General features: G+C 29.4%; 1 protein-coding gene across 1 annotated transcript in view; it reads right to left on the reverse strand.

Annotated features, from left to right (window-relative positions):
• Positions 1–347: 347 nt before the first annotated feature.
• Positions 348–19,654, reverse strand: part of LOC129940284 (cAMP-dependent protein kinase catalytic subunit 1) — a 44,207-nt gene continuing 24,900 nt past the window's right edge. Inside the window, exon 3 of the mRNA XM_056048572.1 lies at positions 348–1,989. The gene's annotated coding sequence lies outside the window, so the exon portion shown is untranslated. The remainder of the gene's footprint in view (positions 1,990–19,654) is intronic.

The following is a 19,654-nucleotide window of genomic DNA, read 5'->3' on the forward strand; positions in this document are numbered from 1 at the left end:
ACATTAAAAACAAATGTAATAAAAAAAAGAAAATACGAACTGAAAAACATAAATGAAAAAAAAAAACAAACAAAAATTATACCTAATATAGATATTTATTTTATTAGTTTTATTTTTCAGTTTTTTTTTATTTAATAATTTAAAATGTTTTTTTTTGTCTACATTATTTTTGTGGTTGTTTCATTTTTTGTATGTTTTTATTTTATTTATTGTTATAAGTTCTAATTTAAATCTTATTTTACGACAACGACAACTTTTTTGTTCCACTATAATTATTTTTTTTTGTTTTTTCTTTTTGTTTTTTATTATTGTTTAAATGATTAAATATATATTGTTAGTTATTTTCCTTCAGTTTTACTCTCGGATTGGTGTGTTTTTGTTTTCTGTTTCAGGGGTTTTCTTGTTTTGGTTACCCTGTTTTAGTTTAGGATGATTTTTGTTGTATGTTTTTATTTTTTGTTAATTGCCTATAGGTATGTTTTTTTTCTTTTAATTTAAATATAGCAAATATGCAGGGGGATTTTACGATTTTTAATTTTTTTTATTTTTTGGACTCGACACTACATATCTAGATGATTTATAGTTTTTTTTTTTTTTGTTTTTTACTTTTTGTTAAATAAGTTGTGTATTTATGTATTTTGTGTAGTTTTTGTTAGTTTTTTTGTTTCAATTTTATAATTACACTGATAATAATTAAAAATTCATCTTCACAATAATAATGATTTAGTAATGACAAAAAATTAACACGAACAAAACAAAAAAGAAGAAAATAAGACAAATATGTAAAATAAAATAAATAACAGCAATAATAATACCTATACATTTACACTTAAAAATCAGTTTTGTTTTTTTTTAACTTTATATTTTTGTTTTATTATTCCATTTAAATTTTTAAATCATAAATTACCTATACACCTAGAGCAAAAAATAATATATTTTACACAGTTTAATTTAAATTGTTGAGAAACTATAAAACAGAAACAAAGAAAAAAAGAAAACAAGAAGAAAAATATATATAAATAATTTTTAAGAATACAAATACAAAAAATGAAGAAGACATTGTGTGACATAAGTAAGAGTTAAAAAATGTTTAAAGCTGAGTGTCTAACATCAGCTTTTGTTGTAATGAAAGACAAGAAACAAAGTCATCTTTGTAGAGTTTATACTTTGTTTATATTTATTAAATAACTCCTAGTTAAATGTAAATAAATTTGTTTTTTTTTTACGTTTTAATGGGTTTTTTGTATTTATATGAATAAATATATAAAAATGTTTTCTTTATTCTGTTTTTTTGTTTTTTCTTTAATATTTATTTTAAATTAAAAAATATTGCATTTTTTTATATTTCATAAATTTGTTTTTTTATTTTTATATGTATATATATATATATTTATAGTTTCTTTTTAATTTTTGTCTACACATTCACATTGACTTAAGATGTTTTATTTTTTGTTTTGTTTATACAAAGGGCTATAACATATACATTTATTTATTTTGTTTTTATTTATTTTTTATAAACTTTTGTTTTACTTTAAATTTGTTGTTTTGTTTTTAAATTTCATTCAGTTTGGTTTGGAAAGATTTTATCAGTTTTGTTTTTAGTTTCTAGATGAACTCGGACTTTTTTCTCATTATTTTCCTAAATAGATATTTTTTAATTTTTATTAAACATTCAAAAAACTTTGACAACAGAAACCAAATCAAATAAAAGAAATGGAAAAATGTTTTTGAAATTTTGTTTTTTTTTTTACTTCTTAAACCTTTATTTCTTATATTTTTATTTATTTAAAATTTTTCTTATATAACATTGCGCAACACTGACATAAGGTAACATTTTTTTTTGAAAATTACATACTGGTCGTAAAGAAAGAAACATCCAAAATGCGAGAATAGGAGAAATCCATCAATTTATACAAAGTTTGTTTGTTACTCGTCAATAATAACGTTTATTGCTGGATTTTGTTGTTTTCATGTTTTGTTGAGGCTTTGCTGAAATTATAAAAAAAAAAAAAATTAGGTTTTTTTTTCAAATTTTATTCAAACAAAAATAATTATAATCAAGCAATGGAAATGTGATTCTTATTTTCAAGGAAATTCAAAACAAAAATTCTTACCTAAGTTGGAAAAGTCATCAAATTCACTAAAGGTTATTTTTTCAAAGAGAAGTGTACGGCGATATGAAAAAGTTGTTAGCGAATATGACAAATTTGTATTCGGTTCACTTTTTTATAAAATAATATACAAACGAAAACGAAGTGAAGACAACTGTCAACCAAGAATGAAGACGATCCGATTAAAACATAAGGATGCTCGTATTCATACTTTTTTTTATGAGTTCTATTAAAATAAAAAGCTCTCACAGGAATATTATAGTTACTTAAAACAGTTTTAAGAGCCCTCCAATTCCATACTTCTTATTAAAGATCAAAGAATTTAACAGTTTATTTCTGCGATCAGGCATGCAAAGACTCGAACTTAAATTTAAATAAAACAAAGACTGACAGCCATATCTCTCTTATTTAGGTTCAGGGTCATGGTGTCATTACCGGAAATTAACGGGCTTATGAGTTTTTCTGGCATGGACTGGCCCTTCATAGCCCACTTGCGAACAGAGTACAAATTCCTCTTGACGCTTTAAAGGGCAACATCTTCACTTAGTTTCTGAGAGAATCCAACCAAATGTTCTCAAATGTCAACCTTCCGAAGAGCATTCCATAACAATCTTGATGAACTTTGTAAAATAGAAATCAACTTTGCAAACAAATAATAACCAGCAAAGTAAAGGGAGAAATGCTTCCCGAAATTGGCAAATTGGGAAAAAACTTTTCAATTATTAGACTTTATTTGAAAAGTGAAAGTGTTTCATGAATTTAAAATACAGCTTTGCAATTAATTCGTATTTTGAAATCTTAGATTGTGTTTATTGAGATCAAATATACATTTTAAAAAATTGGTGAATCAATACCTTTCCTAGCACAGTTAACGTTTCTAGCTACATAAGGAAATCCTACTTGAAAACAAAATTGCGAGGCTATGCCTGAACAATTTTGTACCCAATTAAAAAGTGTTAGAGAGAAATTCATCAATGATAATATTCGACATTTGATGAACGGTTGTAATGTAGTGTACACGAAAGTTGTAGCAAGTTGCTTAGACACATATCCACAGATCTACACAAATTATAAATTATTATTCAGTCACGAAACAAGAGCAAGAGACTGCCATATAAACCTACCTACCTAGAGATCTACGAAAAAATTGACAAAGCCATAAAAATACATATTTCACGAGGGTTGAAGTACAATTAGAGCGTAGAAGATTGTCGAATGTAGCTATTTGCAGCCAGAATGGCTAATTACAAAAGGTCTCCTATAGGTCCTGTATTGAAAATTTCTATCGGACAGAGTAAAGAAACGTTTATTTTCATTGATTTTTTAATCGGCCTTGTCGATATCGAATTATCACTCATTATTGAACTCATATTATACAAATTTAATTTAAGGTTGACTTAAGCCAAAAAACAATATTTAATAAAAGAAAACGTCAATTATTTGAAAAGTAAACAAATATTGTCACAAAAAACTGAACAAAATTGTAATTAGCTGGTAATAAAAAAAAACACACATACACATAATCGTCTAACTCAGTTTAACAAAATTTAAATCTAATTTTGATTTAAAATACTTGTTAATTTTTATTTCAGCTTAATTAGTTGTGTATTTTTTAGCTGATTACCTATATACGCGTGATTGTTTTTGAATTTAATTGGTATTTGTGCAGGTGGTGTTCTAATTAGTTTGGATTATGAAAAATCTAAATTAAATTTTATTATTTAAGAATCAGTTATTCTTGTATAATTCTTGTCATTATTTTATAATAGGGTTTTTGAAGTAAAACATATCTGGCATCAATTTTGTGTCATCATAAAAAGACAATAATAATAATTATTATTATTATTGGTATCAATGAAGAACAACATACAAAATTTTGACAATCCAAATGGATTGTAGTTAATATCAAGTTTGACTCTTTTTTTCTTCCAAAAATTCAAATGGTCAACAAAATTATTTTGGTTCTATATTGTGGTTTAAACATTATTCAATTTCAGCTATTCGTACTCCAACCCAGAAATAGCCGTTTTATAGCGGTTTGTGATTTCAGTATATAAACTTCAAAATTCTTAAAAGGTTTATGTGGCACAGGTGCAGTCTAACAACTAATGAGGATTTTTGAGAAGTAAATAAGGTTAAATGTTATTGAAAAAACTACGTCATGAATCAAAACCGTAATACAAATTTTAGTTTGAATTTTAAAAGGTTATATATATCAAAAACCGGATGCCAAACATTGATATCAAAGAAGTTTTCGAACTTATTTCATCAAAGCAATAGGAAAAGTATAAAATGTGTGCCAGATACAAAAGCTTCTTAACCAGTGTTATTACAACGCTAAAACTAATTGACTTTGCAATCGTTTTATCGTACAAAAAGTTAAAAGATTAAACAAACCATTACGTTCGAGGTTGCAACTAAAGGTTATTACTAATAATTTGCCACCGTTTTATCTTAAAGGCTTCTTTCTTTTTTTCTTTTACTATTTTTAGTGCACAGGATTGTAAATAAGTACACATTACTTTGTGCAATCAAGACACAATTTTGGACCTTCAAGACACTAACGAACAGTAAAAAAAAAATCTTCCTAATCAACCAACAAAAATAAACTCAACTGCTGAAATTTGATTAAAGAGAGTTGTTGAAAATTTACCTAAAAAGCTCAAACAGGATTTTTCGTTAAAAAGTTTTATTTAAAATAAGCATTTTAAAGTTTCCTTCAATTTATCGCAAGATTGCACACAAATTTTTTCAAACATTTTTCATTACTCTAGCCTTTACCTAAAATCCTACCTAAACATACCTGTTTGGATGGTAGGGTATAATTTATTGATGAACTTTTTGAGTCACTTAATTTGAAATTATCCACTAGATTAGCTGAGAAGCCGATACACTTATGTATATTATAAATGTAAATTATTTTCTTTAATAAAATGCACTTGAAATGAAGAGATGAGAGAAGAGTATCTCAAAAGTTGCTGCTTTATAGATAAAGAATGAAGAAAGTGTTTATGTTTAATAAATAAATAATTGATATAATGTTTTAAGATGTATGTGCATACGAACATATTTATGTGAACAAATAAGAGTACATCTGAACACCTTTTGAAGTGTTTAATATCTTTTGAATAATTTTTTGAGTAGAGAGAGGTAAATCTTTTTCAAGTTTTGATCCGTTAACTACAAAAGAAATGTATGTAAGCAACATGTTCATCCTTAAAATTGATTTTATTGAAAATTAAAAAATAAGTTATAACAGGCGACTGAATAGATTTGAAATATATGTATATGTAGTGTCATATTAACGATTTTGAATTTGGATGCAAAGCTTAAATGGAAAGAACACATCAAAAAGAAAAGAGAAGAACTAAACTTGAAGTACAGAAAAATGTACTGGTTAATAGGAAAGAACTCTGACCTATCTATCCAGAACAAACTAATGTTATATAAGCAAGTATTGAAACCCGTTTGGACATATGGTATCCAACTATGGGGCTGTACAAAGAAAACAAATGCTGAACCCATCCAAAAATTCCAAAGCAAGGTCCTTCGTGGAATAATAAATGCCCCTTGGTATATAAGAAATAGCGATCTACATCGTGACCTTCTGAGAATCCTCAAGTAATTGAAGAGAGGCAACAATAAGTCACTGTTTGGTGCGCTCTTTGGTCCGGAGATGTGATTGGACCTTACTTCTTCTAAAACGACGATGGAATGACTGTCACCGACAATTTGGAGTGTTATGGTCATATGATAACTGACTTTTTTTTAGCCTGCTATTGAAGAATACGACTTGGAAAATATGTGGTTTCAACAAGACGGTGCCACATGCCACACAACTCGCAATTTCTTGTAGCAGGCCACCAGGATCAAGCGATTTCTATGATTTATGTAGATAAACTTTTAAATCTTAAGCACTTAAAACCTACATTCGCCAAGCTATGGCTGAGATACCGTCCAATATATGTATAAAAGTGGTTGAAAATTACCTCAAAAGAATCGATGCAATTCGTGTAGTGGTCATTTAAATGATGAAGTGTTTCTCACATAATGTCAACGTTCAAACTTTATAATAAAATTAAATATCATGAACAAAATATTTTATGTGTTTTATTTACCTTCACTTCACCGAAAAATGCATAACCATGTAAAAAACAAAATTCGTCGAAACAAACGAGATGGGCTTTAATTTGCACAACAAAGAAGTAAAATTTGATCATGTATTTAACGATTTGTTCCCTAAGGTGTCAAGGTTTCGAAGGTGTTTTCAACGATTACATTTGGTTTTTGCGCGAAATCTTTGGGATCAGATCGGAAAAGTACCAATTATGTGGTTCTACAACTAAACCATTAGAAAACAAAGGGTTAAAAAATAGATATACAAAGAAAAACTTAAAAATCAAAGAAAGGCTTGATAAAAATTACAGGTAAGCCTTTATTTACATTTACAACAAAGTTGTAGAAGTAGTAAAAATTACAAATTATTTTTGTAATTCAAAAGAAAACAATGAAGAATCAGTTGAAATTTTGCTAAGTTTAAACCAAAAAAGAAAGAATTCCAAAAAACTGTAATAACTTAAATACAAAAAACCTCCCGTATTTTTAGACGTTTATATTTAAAGCTATTTATAGATAAAATGGTGTTCCGGGTATAGATAGGTAGATGTCTACGTGCCGTTTTTAGTAATCATAATGGCATTGCACGGTAAGCATCGCGCATTTGTCGTAAGGGAATATATCCGTAATGGTGGTTCTGCGATTACTACTCAGCGAGCATTTCGTATTCGATTTAAACTGGGACGACGTGATCCTGTTGTGGATAGAAAAACAATTCAAGTTTGGTTATCAAACTTTAGAGCAACGGGTTCTGAGCTAAAGAGAAAATCCTCCGGCCGACCTTTAACCGCAAAAACGTCGGATAATGTGGCACGTGTAAGTGCCACAGCAATCTCCTAGGCGTTTAGCACTTAAGCTTTCAGCTGCCCTTGGATTGTCTGATAGGAGTATACGACGAATTTTGCACACACATCTCCATATACCTCCCTACAAAAAGATGATCGTACAAGAATTAAGTGAGATAAATTTTGAAAATCGCAGAGCTCTTTGTGCAGACATTCTTCCAAACATTCCCGTTGGAGCTGTTTTAATTTCTTCTGACGAGGCACATTTCCATTCATCGGGTGCTGTAAATAAACAAAATTTTGGAAATAAAGCAACAGAAAACCCTCAAAAAATTCATCAGCGACCACTTCACAGCCCTTATGTGACAGTTTGGTGTGCTGTTGTTGAATTTGGTGTGTTAGGTCTGATTTTTTCGAAAAAAAATGAACCAAAAATTACAGTTAATGCGGATCGCTACTGTCACTTGATTGAGACCTTCCCCCAACCAAACTTAAATCAGTTTACTAGGAACCACAAAGAAGTTTGGTTCAAACAAGATGGAGCCACAGCACACACTTCACGGCGTTCACTAACCATTTTGAGAGAGATGTTTCCAGGGCATCTTCTTTCTTTACGAGGAGGTATTACCTGGCCACTGATTTAGTACCTTGTAATTTTTTCTTTGGGGAAATTTAAAGGCCCAAGTCTACACTCATCGCCCAACATCTTTGGAAGCACTTAAGGAGGCAATCACTCAGGAAATGGCAGCCATTACACCACAAATGACTCGACGAGCAATGGAAAGCTTCCGGGAAAGGCTTCGTAAATGTATTGATAATAGAGGACAATATTTAACTGATATAATGTTTAAAACTAAGTAATTATTTTATTTAATGTAAAATGGCATAGTATTTATTTTAAAAAATTCAATAAAATGTTTCTGTTAAATTGTTTATTTATTTGATATTGCCTTTTAAAATATGGAGATTTTTTTCCCGGACCCTGTATGAACCGGAAAAAAAAATTATCACATACCTTGACATCTGGAACCCCTTATTGCCTTTTATGGCGAGGACACCTTGGAAACCATTTACACTGCCTGAATCTGATTGTCGAGTTGCTTAAAAATAAATCAGTAAAATTTAATTTAAAAAACCGTACTAAGTATTCATTCATCTATAAGACCATTCATACCTAGATGCAGTAGTGCGGTAGGCTATTAAACAATGCTGATATTTCGTACGATTATATCCTAGTATCATTTTTACAGTAGCCGTTAAAGTCAGTTGTACCTACTTATTGAATAGGGCTAATTATATCAGTGTACATACATATATTCATATATATGATGCTTATTTATACTCGCTCAATGTAAGTGACGTAAAGAGTAAAAATGAAAAATCAATAAATATTCATAAACAAGCAAGTCAAATCAGAAAATTATTTGAAAATTATTTTATTCATACATTAAATTAAATTCACTGAATATACAAATCGTCTTGAGGGATTTCTAAATAAGAAAATAAAAATACAAATCTGCACTGTAAAGGTTTTCATGCAAATTTAAATTGATTGAAAATAATTTTGTATACAGCTTACATCAATTATTCTTGTATTACTTTTATTTTCAAAAGTTTTAAGTTAAAGTAAAAAATGTTGTTGATGTAAAGTATTCCCTGAAATTGTCTTAACATGGGTAGAATTTTAGAAGTCATTAAAACCCTAAATCTTTAAATAAATATATGTATTTACTTAATGTTGAAAAGCTTCATAAAAGCATGACTCATATAAACAAATATACTTAAAGTTGACATCTTTTGACAATTGAAAAAGTATAAAATGGTATGAAATTTTCAAAATACAGGGCAAAAATGATGAACATTTTGCAGTCACTGATCGACGATTTCCCAGAAAAGTTACTGACAGTGTTATTTCTCTAAGAGACCACAAAGCTCATTACTATTTCTGTAGAGCAGAGTTATCATATCGAATAACTCAAATTCACGAATAACTTAGGAAACAACTTTATATCAAAACTTGAGGCTAATTTTGTATGTGCTATAGCCTGTTGGTTCTGGCGATTTGTTCTGGTCTACCAGTCGCAGAATTTTTAGTTTCAATACTTATCAAACCCTTTCAAGTTGTCAACTTAAGTGGTGGCAAAATTAAGAGAAAACCCGATATTGACAATATTGAGAAAAGTCAAGGCAGTTTTTCATTTATACCGATAAAATCAAGCGACATTTTTTCATTGATAGCGATAAATGTTCTTTGAAAAGTTTTATTTCATTATAAAGCTTGGACCTTGCCGTGATATGTAAAAAAAGGAAAGATTCAAAGCATTGTGATTCTTTTGAGGTTTTTTCCCCGCTTTTAATTTCCTTGCTCGGACATTACTTGAAAATTGTTGATTTTAAATGCATCTATAGAATTCGGAGATTATTCACTGAAACAAGATCTTTTTTCTTATCCCAAAGAAAAATTTAACAGTGTCAAATCTCAAAATTTAGGTTTCCAAAATATGAAATCACGAGATCGGTTGTGTGGCTTGTAGCCACGTCTTGTTGCTTAAAGTTTGTTTGACACGTTCGTTTACGATGATATACAGAAATAGCGACATCAATAACGTTTTCACTCTTTTGAAACTTTGTATAAAAATTATGTTTAAGAAAAATATTCGAAATTTGAAAAAAAAAACTAAACTCTAGACAAAAAGTCAACTGATTACTAAAAAAGTCATGAAATCGAATTCAACTTGTTATTTTTTAATATTTTCTTATTATACGATTTCGGCAATAATACCGAACCTTTGGGCCTTAAAACTTTTTTGGGTTTTATCACATTCCAAATTAAAAAAAAAACAAAGCGTTTGATCTTAATACACAATAGAATAATGTCAACCCTTCTTAAAATGTCATAACGCCCCAACAACAACTACAAAATCAATGTCATATTGCCCAAATTAATTTTTAAATATCATAACGTCCAAATTATTTATTGACATGACGCCCCAAAGATGTCATATATTTAAACCATTGGGCATTCTGACAACATTTTTGTTTATTTTGCGGACTATGACATTTTGAGTTTTAAATTTGATCACCCAAATACAAACGCAAACATTAAACGAAAAAAAAGTCAAATCGCCCAACAACTCAGAACGTCATGAAAAACGATACAAATAAAAACCGTCGTAATGCCCAAAATAAATATCGCAAAGCAAAACGAGGACTAACAATTTGGGCGTTTCTTTATTTAAAATTTATGTGAGCGTTACGACATTCGCTTTGGGTTCTTTAACGATTTTTTTTTTAATTTTTAACAATATCCTTTGGACTTCAAGTTAAATTTTAAGGGACCTTCAAATAAGTATTTTTCTGAAAACCTTTAAAGCGATTTGCAGGATAAATTACAACTTTAATAATAGCCGTAAAAAGGCTTACGTTTTAAAACCCATTAAGCTGATTTGATTTTATAAAAATAGATATCCATTTTAAGAATGAAATGTCTAACAACTAACTAATGGTTTAAGATTCTTCAAAATTATTGTATTCAATCATTGTCACTTCTAAAAACAGTGTTTTAAACCTTCATAGTACCTATCATCGCACATGGACTGGAATTGGAACATAGATAGAAGATATCATTTCAAAGGAGCCATTATGTCTGCCAAAAGCTTTCATATTTCAGGCTGTCATCATATGGATTTTTTTTTGCATACCTACCTACCAACTCAAGAAAATCATCTCTCGCTACACCCAAAATACCCCGTCGTATCGATACAAAATAATAAAATTTAATTGTTATTCTGTTGCGTTATTTAACCCCAACATACACTGTAGCCAATTAATTCACATTTGGTAGAACATTTTGGACTTTTGCCATTTATTATATCGAAAGCTAAGTAAGAGCTACATATATGTACATATTGTTATAGCATATATTATACATAATATTATGTACATACAAGTAAATTAAATTGAAAACATAATCTAAAATGAAATCTACTTTTTCTATTATGGTATAGTGAGTGTATAGGTATTTGAATTAGTTCGAAGGAATGTTTTTTTGAAAACATTTTCCAACAAGTGTTAATCTGTGAATCTAAAAATAATTTCACCCAAACGACATAAAATAAAATATTAAAATATTAACAGCATAAACCATTCGTATATCGAAATACACAAATATGCAAAAATATTTAAAAACTGTATCTGAAATAATTTTTAAAAAAATTTCAACTACTATATTCTGAAAGCAGAGCACACGTCACCTCATCGACTAAGTGGAAAATGTTTTTCCCTAACGAATGTTATTTTTCTTTTTTTTTTCATTTGACCTCCTCGCAATGACAATTTTTCGTTTTTGTTTTTTAAATTTGTTGTTTCTTTTGTGAATATTAGATTTTAATTTAATTTTTTATTTGTTTCTTTTTTATTATTTATTAAGCAAAGAAACACGAAAAAATTGTAAAATAATTTTTTTTCGTGCGCAGTCCCATTCGCACACTTCTTGTCACATGAAAAGGGACAAGCTTTTTTCATATTTTGTTCGACGATGTTTTTGAAACCCTTAGGTTATTTGAAATAACCCAAATGTGGAATGAATGAAGTATGTGTAAGGTTTGTATTTCAAAAACAAATTTTGCATTAAGTGGATAAATAAAAGTTTTATGGCGGTTTTTCCGAAGAAGGTCAAGGTCAAGTACTGTTTTTTTGTATCAAACAGATAGGTACAAGCTCTAAATTCACCTGTAAAACCCTTTAAGGTGAAGAAAATAACAAAAAATTTAAGGGTTTAGGTAAATACTGGTTTTATTGAATGGATTAAAGTAATTTTTAATATATGCTGTATCCTGATTTTTGAACTAATTCAATTAACCTGGGGTGTATGGATTCGTAGAGTTCTTTCAGATAATTTCTTCGGTTTTTGGTAGACTTTTCTTGAAAGCCATCCCCACACCTTTTCCATGATGTTCAGGTCAGGAGAATATTGGGGGCATGGTTATAGGTTCACATTTGGCCTTTGAATCCAGGATTTTATTGTCCGTGCGGTATGTATAGGTGCATTATCTTGTTGAAAAGTTCATCGTTGTTCACTTAATAATTCAGAAAACTGCGGAGAAGCTCGTTCCAGAATCGATTTGTAAGTAATTGGCTTCGTTTTAGAACTTTGAAAATCTAGCTCTACGGTCACTTCATAGGTGATTGCTCCGCATACCATACACCACCTCCTTTTCAGTGCCGTTTTTCAAAAAAGATTTATTTCGTTCTAAAATTTGTTTCATCGGAAAAGACGGCGGTATACCCATCTCATTCATCAAATTTCATTTACCCCAGCATCTGCCTTGATTTTACTAATGGAAAGCATTGATTTTGAAGCAACTCCCACTATCACCCACCATACCTCTTTGGGTCCTTGAGGTCGTTCTACAAACCATTCGAACTTCTTATAATTTTGCTGGCTATAAATGGTTTTGCCGAAATTCCGACATGCTCGAATTTAACCTGTTTCCTTATTGGTTAGACACTTACCTCTATCCACACTTCTTGATTCTTTCAAATTAATACTCGTACTAAGCTCCCAAATAATCAGCGTATCCTTTTATCTGATTTAAAACACGCTAATAGGTAAATTTAGATCTTGTTCCTATTCATGTAACATTCAAACAACAGGTAATGTGTACAACCTTTTTTCGAAAAAACACCATAAAACTTGTATTTATCAACTTAATCCAAAATTTTGTTTTGAAATATAAACTTAATAAATCCCTCATTTCACATTTGGGTTTTTGAAAAATATCGTCAAATAGAAAACGAAAAAAGAGTGTCCCTATTCATGTGACACGAATTGTATTTCGTCGGTGGTATATAAATATAAAGGTGTGTGTTTGTGTAGGTAGTTTATGCAAATATTTAAACTTAATTACATACCAATGCGCTTTTTATTTGCTTTTTATATTTTTATGTTTTCGTTTTTTATTTTTGCTTTTGGTATTTATTTATACACGAGGTGATAAATTTCGAAAAGAAATATTGTGATGCTATTTTTGGTTTATTAATATCCACTCAAAGATATTTTCGACGGTTTAATATTTTATAAATTTTAGTTTAATTTATATCTGTACTGTTGATTTTTTTTTTTTTTAATTTTATTTGTTGCATTAAAATTAATGAGCATTGCCAACAAAGAGCAGCTTCACTTAGTTCTATCTGCCAGTTGGTTATTTTTATTTTTTGAATACAATTGACGAGCATGGGATAAAATGTGCAAAATTAATTTGTACAATTGTGCGATAATTGTTTTTTGTCGTCGTCATTGTCGCGTCGTCGGTCGTTGGTCGTTTGGTAGCTTTAAATTGATCGTTTTGTTAGGAGAGGAGTTTTTATTTATTTCCATTTCCATTTCAACACACAGAAATTGTAACACAGCGAATAAAATAGCACACCTAAAGTCACCATCATCGCAATCGCACCGTGAGGCGTTTTGTATTGACATTTTTTGAAATGATTTGTTCCAAAAGGTATACGAGTATGTGGATATTCGTATCTACCTAATATCGGAAGTCCGAATTAAAATCTCTTTGTTTGTTCCTTTTCTTTTCTGTTTTGAATAGTTTATATAGAATGAGGTGGTAAAGCATGACTTGACTATAGGAAAGTAAATAATTGAGTTATACAACATTTCATTCATTGACATTTTAATCAATTTAAACTTTTTCCAGAGACTATTATGTTACGTACACAGAAGTATAGCATACGTAATAGGCAAGTTTTATAGGTTTTGGAGAAAAAGAAAACAAAGTCTCTTGATTTAATGAAATTGAAAAATATAAGTAAATGAAAATTTGCCTTCCTATATTTGTTTGAGCACATGCGGTCTTAGTGATTTGATGGGGTATGAGGTAAAAGAAAACGAGACATGAATGTTACAACAGAACAACAAATGTCAAAACCATCACAGTGATTTTTGAGTTAAACAAACAGGAACTGCAGTTTTTTAGAAAGGACGATACATCGTGGGGTGGTAAATATTCTACAATTGAGTTGGACCTTGTGAAACAAATACTCATACATAATTTGGTACTGCGATCAAGTTGTTGTTGCAACGTACAAACCTTTCAATTTTAAAATAAATATACGTGGTAGCCAATTTTGTGGCTTTGTCGATTTAAAAAAAAAAAAACTGTTAGCGGTTAGAGTTTGAACTCGACAGACACCCACATAAACCATGACCATAATAGATTTCTTAAATGTATGTTTTCTGTGAAAAAATCGGATCAGTATGACGTTAGAAATAGAAACAATACTTAAAACTTCACCTCCTTCCTTATTTCATAAGAGGTAAAAGTTTAAGCCCAGACAAGATTTCGCAATAATTTCAAACTCCATCTTTAATTTGTTTCTAATGCAGTTCTTGTATTACATAAAATAAATCAACGTAAAGTTTGTTTAAGAAAGTGGATTACAGTGAAAAATTCAACATTTAATCTGCATAGGATTAAGGCCCTTAGGCCACACTAGAAGCTGACAAAAATAGACTTTTTAAGGATTTCGTTTTAAATATCAATGTCTGTGTACAATAAAAACGATTTATTCCAAAACATCGGATGTCCAGTATTTTTGCGTCTATGTCATTCCTTATTTTTTAGTGTCCATTTATCAATTTCAGCAAACTAACTCAATTTTAAACGTCCACCACTACATACTAGCCGTGCGAAACAATTGCAACTCTTACGCTCGTCGTTGATAAGCATTTTTCTTAAAGAACTTTAGCCTCTTAACCATTTTATTCGCCGCCGTCATCAATGGGCAAAATTATGCCAAGAATCGCAACAGTGGATGATCAATTTTTGAAGAAAAACATTTTCAGTGATAAGGCTCATTTTCTCTCCAATGGATTCAGCAATTGTCCGCCAAGATCATTTGATTTGACAATGTTGGACTTCGTTCTTTGAGATCATTCGAAAGGAAAGGTGAACGTCGATAAGACAGCAAAACTTCAATTATGCCTCAGCGTCATTAAACATTTGCTGAGGTCGCGGACGCCATTTGGCTGATATTTTGTTCCATACCAATATTTTAATCATAAAACGAAATTACAATAATTTCCTAAGTAATTTGCGTTTTATTCAAAATCAATATCGCTCTTAACATTTTACCACTCTTTATGTACGTACTCGTATGTAAGTAATTCTAACTTTAATTTAAATGAATTATTAATTTTTACCTAAAATTAGTTTTAGCTTTATTTTGATATTTTGTATATGATAGTTTTATATAGCTTTTTTTCTGTACTTTCTGTTACAGACATATTCCTAGCAGATGTCACATTGTGGACTAAGTGAATCAGCAGTTTATCAATTCAGTTTCCATTTACTCTTAAATAGAACCTCATTACTTTTAACACGTGTTTTGAGTTTAGAAGAAAAAGTTATATCTCAAACAACATGCTACAGGATTATTAAGACACAGTAATCACAAATGTCAGCTGTAAAATGTTCAATTCTCTAAACACAAATCGAGATAAAAGATCTCATAGTAATCTTAAAATTACCAACTCTATAGTTGGTGATTTTCTGTTTATCTTAATGTATCCACTACATTACACATTTTCCCTCTCTTTATATGTATGCATGCGTGATTTAGTATAGGTTTATATAAAAGATTCCAGAACACCTACCTGACTATTTATCGTTATTTTCGTCAAGGATGTATTTTCAGCACGTGTGCTTGTATCCGTTGTTAAACTCTGATAAATTTTATTTACTACTTGAAGGAATGTATGACAAACTCGTCACAATCATCACAATAAAGTTATGATATTGACGGTGAACAATTTTACGGCACATCTTCAAGTAAATATTAGATATATCATTTGGCCTGAATTGCATATCGTCTACAGAGTTTTATTCAAATTTATAAACTAACTTATACGAATGAACAAGGGACGCCCAGTAACTTCGCCTTTTCAATAAAAACAAAAATATGAAATATTTTGAAAAACCACCATTTGCCGTTTAAGGCGTTGCTTTGGTGAACTCGCACAAACTTTCAGCAGTAAACGACGACGATCGAGAGAGAAAAAACCAAAACAAAAACTACACACATTAAAAATTGTGTGGTATGGCGTATACGCAACCTTTTTTCTTCTATTTATTCTTTTCTATACAGGGCGCTGCTGGTAGATAATACGCACTCAAAACACTACACTCAATCGTATGTATGCATGTACATATGTATGTGTATATTGATTTTAGATTAAGAGTGTGAAGAAGTTTATCTTTGTATGAGGTTCAGTACATATTATGTACGTACATATATATTTGTTTTACTTGTTGTAAGCCTAGTTATCATTGGGTCTACAGCTGAGTGTTCGTATTCTCCTTTGCTTCGTGTTTACCCATTCAATTTGGTATTAAAACGGGCGCCTCTATATTAAGAGTAGGTAAGGGGCAGCATTGATTGTATATGTGAAGCGATTTTTGTATGCTGCACCAACATGTCATTAACATGTTTATAAGTCGGTTCAAAAAAATGTTCGCAACGTTTTTCCTGGCTCAAAATATAAAAAGGTCCTTTTTTGGATATTTTGTATTCTTGTCTTTTAAATGGTTTTAAAACTTTGAAATGGAAAATTTTAGGAGACTGAAACAGTTGTAAATATATATTTAGTAATTTTAAAAGAAATAATTTCATATTTCATAATTTTGACAGTTATAAGTTTGTTAGAATCGGGCACGAGAGAGAAACGTTTAATCGTTTGAGTGTTATTGCTAATTTTTTAAGTAACGCAAAAGTAATAATTTTATATCTGCATGTATTTTTCTTTAATTTATTTTTCTTGTATTTTTTTTAAAATCGAAATCACCCTGTTGTAAAAAATTTAAAATTAATTTGCAGAAGGGTCAGATTGACCATCAATTTAAAATGAAAGGATTGAGTGTTTTTTTTCTTTTACTTCACCATTTTTATTTTTATTTCTTTGTATTGTTCATTTACTACTTCTATTTTATTTTCGATTCTTTTGTTTTGTTAGATGATATTGATAAATAAAGAGAACATTACATTTTTCAAGAATTTTTCTTCGTTAGGATTAAGATTATTGTTACAAATAATGTTTTTATTGATAATTGTTTGTTAGTTGTGCAAATTATGTCTTCAATTTGACCTTGAAGTAGGTTAAATAAAAGTGTCTTCATTACTTTTGAATAGTAAATCAATTGGTAGTCTTTATGGCAAGCGATGAACATTAATTTTGTTGCTAAATTATTTTTGTCTTTTGAATAATTTTGTTTGAAAGGTGACTCATGAGATTTAAGTAAGGTACAAATTTATGACACAAATGTTTAAATTATGTTTGCAATTCAGTCTTTAGACCTTTGAAGAGTTTGATTATAAACAATAAATATTTAGAATTTCAAGCTGAAATTTGTTGTCATTTATTTTAAGCCGATAATTTTCGGCTTGAGGATTGCTGTCAACATTAACACATTGATAATAAATGTAAGTCTCTTTCGGAGTCTTTCTGATCTCTTCTGTGAGTTACTTTTGAGTATTAAAACAATCGAAATAATCTCCAAATTAAAATTTTATGAAAACTAAAATTAAGTAAACTTTTTGAATTTTTGACTAAATTTTTAATTGATAAGAAGGAGTCTCTTTAGTTAATATTTAAGATTTGTCAAATCTAATCATCTACTGCAAAAGTCAACAATCGATGAGCGCAACACCATTAAAAAAGAAGCCCGAAGAACTAGGGGTATGTCAAAAATCTAAACAAAATATATTCATCAAGTAAAAACCAAGAAAAGATTGAGAGTGAAGCGATTAATGATTTTTAATTTACAGACTTAAATAAATAAAACAATGAGCTCACAGTGATCAGAACATTAAAACACAAACAATACAGGTTTTTTAAGTTGGAATTTCTAGAAGACTCTTGGAAATCTTAAGCAATTCGTTAAATTCTTAGACCTTAAATTGAACAAGAATTGAACCAAATCATTGAAAAGTGAAAAATGATATTTTTTTAAAGGCATTACCAAGTGGAACCTAAATATGTTATTCTATAAACTTTAAAACCAATGTCAGTATCTTAAAAATCAGATAAGAGGCTCATGAAAACTTCCCATATCAGTTCAAATGGATTTACTATCTGTCATGACTTTAATTAATTCTGAAAGAAATAAAGAATCATAAAAGTTCGAGTGAAGTCCAAGTAGCGAGCAGTCAATAATCTTTTAGGAGAAACCACACTATTGAAAGAAACTAATAGATACTCCTAAAATAACACTTAAATGCAGGAATGATATGAAATGCTAAAGTTTTCGGAAAAAATTGATTTCAGAAAAAGTACATATGTATGTACATACATACGTATGAACTTTTTCAAAGTCTATCAAAAATCGTATTCTGATTTGTTGTACTGAGTTTTGAAAAGGGGAACTAACATTTTGTCGATGAATATTTTTTATCTTTGTCTTCGAAGTGTGAAAAATAAAATAATCCTACATTCTACGATTAGGATGTTTCACGGATCTTTCTAAACATAGGAGAAATAATTTTTCCGGAAGTTAATACTTTCATAAATTAAGTAATTCCATTAGATTACACATAAAGTACACAAACAAATATTTCATGCTAAAGCAAATAATCTTCATAGATATACTCGTACATATACTACTTATTCGCCTCTAATTTAAAAAGTGCCAATTTATAAATTAAAAATGTTTATTTAGACATGATTGCATTTTCCAAATCTCTCTCTCTTATTTCTAAAGTAATCATAATTTATTTATTCGGCTAATTTCTAAGAAAAGAAAACAAAAACCTAAAATTAAAAAAGAATAAAAACAATATTTATAAAATTTTAAATTGATTAGACGGAAAATTTTAAAACCTCCTAAAAGCGCATCCCTCAATCCTCATTAAATCTTTTCACTCATCTTCTTTTTTCTTCATAGAGACATCCGCCATAGAGATTTGAAATTCTAAATCTGAAATATTTCTTTTTTTTTTCAACAAATTTTATTATCCATATACATATGTATAACTATAACTAAATAAATAATTATAGCTGGCTGGTATCAAAATTTTGTGTTTACAATTTTTATAAATTCAAGCAAATAGCACATAAAGAACTTTTATACCATACATTACGGGTATGGTACGTGGTGCGTATAAACATATGCTAGAGTGCTAAAATCAGAAAAGGCACAAGCAGCAAAAATAATAATTGCCATCAATTTCAATTCACTTTACGTTCATTTATTAAGCTAGAGGCAAGGCAGCAGCAGGAGCAACCCCACTCCATTTTTGGGTGAACATCTTTTCGTATGCAAAGTTCTCATGTGTATATCAGTATACAGTCTTAGACAAAAGTATTGAACAGTCTGTAATTCACATTATTACTGTTTACTGACTAGACTGTATAACTGATTCGAAACTTCCATTTATTGTTCACAAGCCTTGAAAGAAAACGTCGATACGTTCAACATAAAATTATATTTAAATAGTTTTTTTCTTTTTAATGAAAATGAAATGAAAATTTTCCTTTAAGTGGAAATTTTCCACGAAACTCACTTTTCTATTGAGAAATACAAGGGAGGAAAACCCGAAGCTGAAATTTGCTTATTTGTTAATTGAATTGGAACTTCTAGA

The sequence above is a fragment of the Eupeodes corollae genome, chromosome 1 (genome assembly GCF_945859685.1).
Source record: "Eupeodes corollae chromosome 1, idEupCoro1.1, whole genome shotgun sequence".
Taxonomy (NCBI): Eukaryota; Metazoa; Arthropoda; class Insecta; order Diptera; family Syrphidae; genus Eupeodes; species Eupeodes corollae.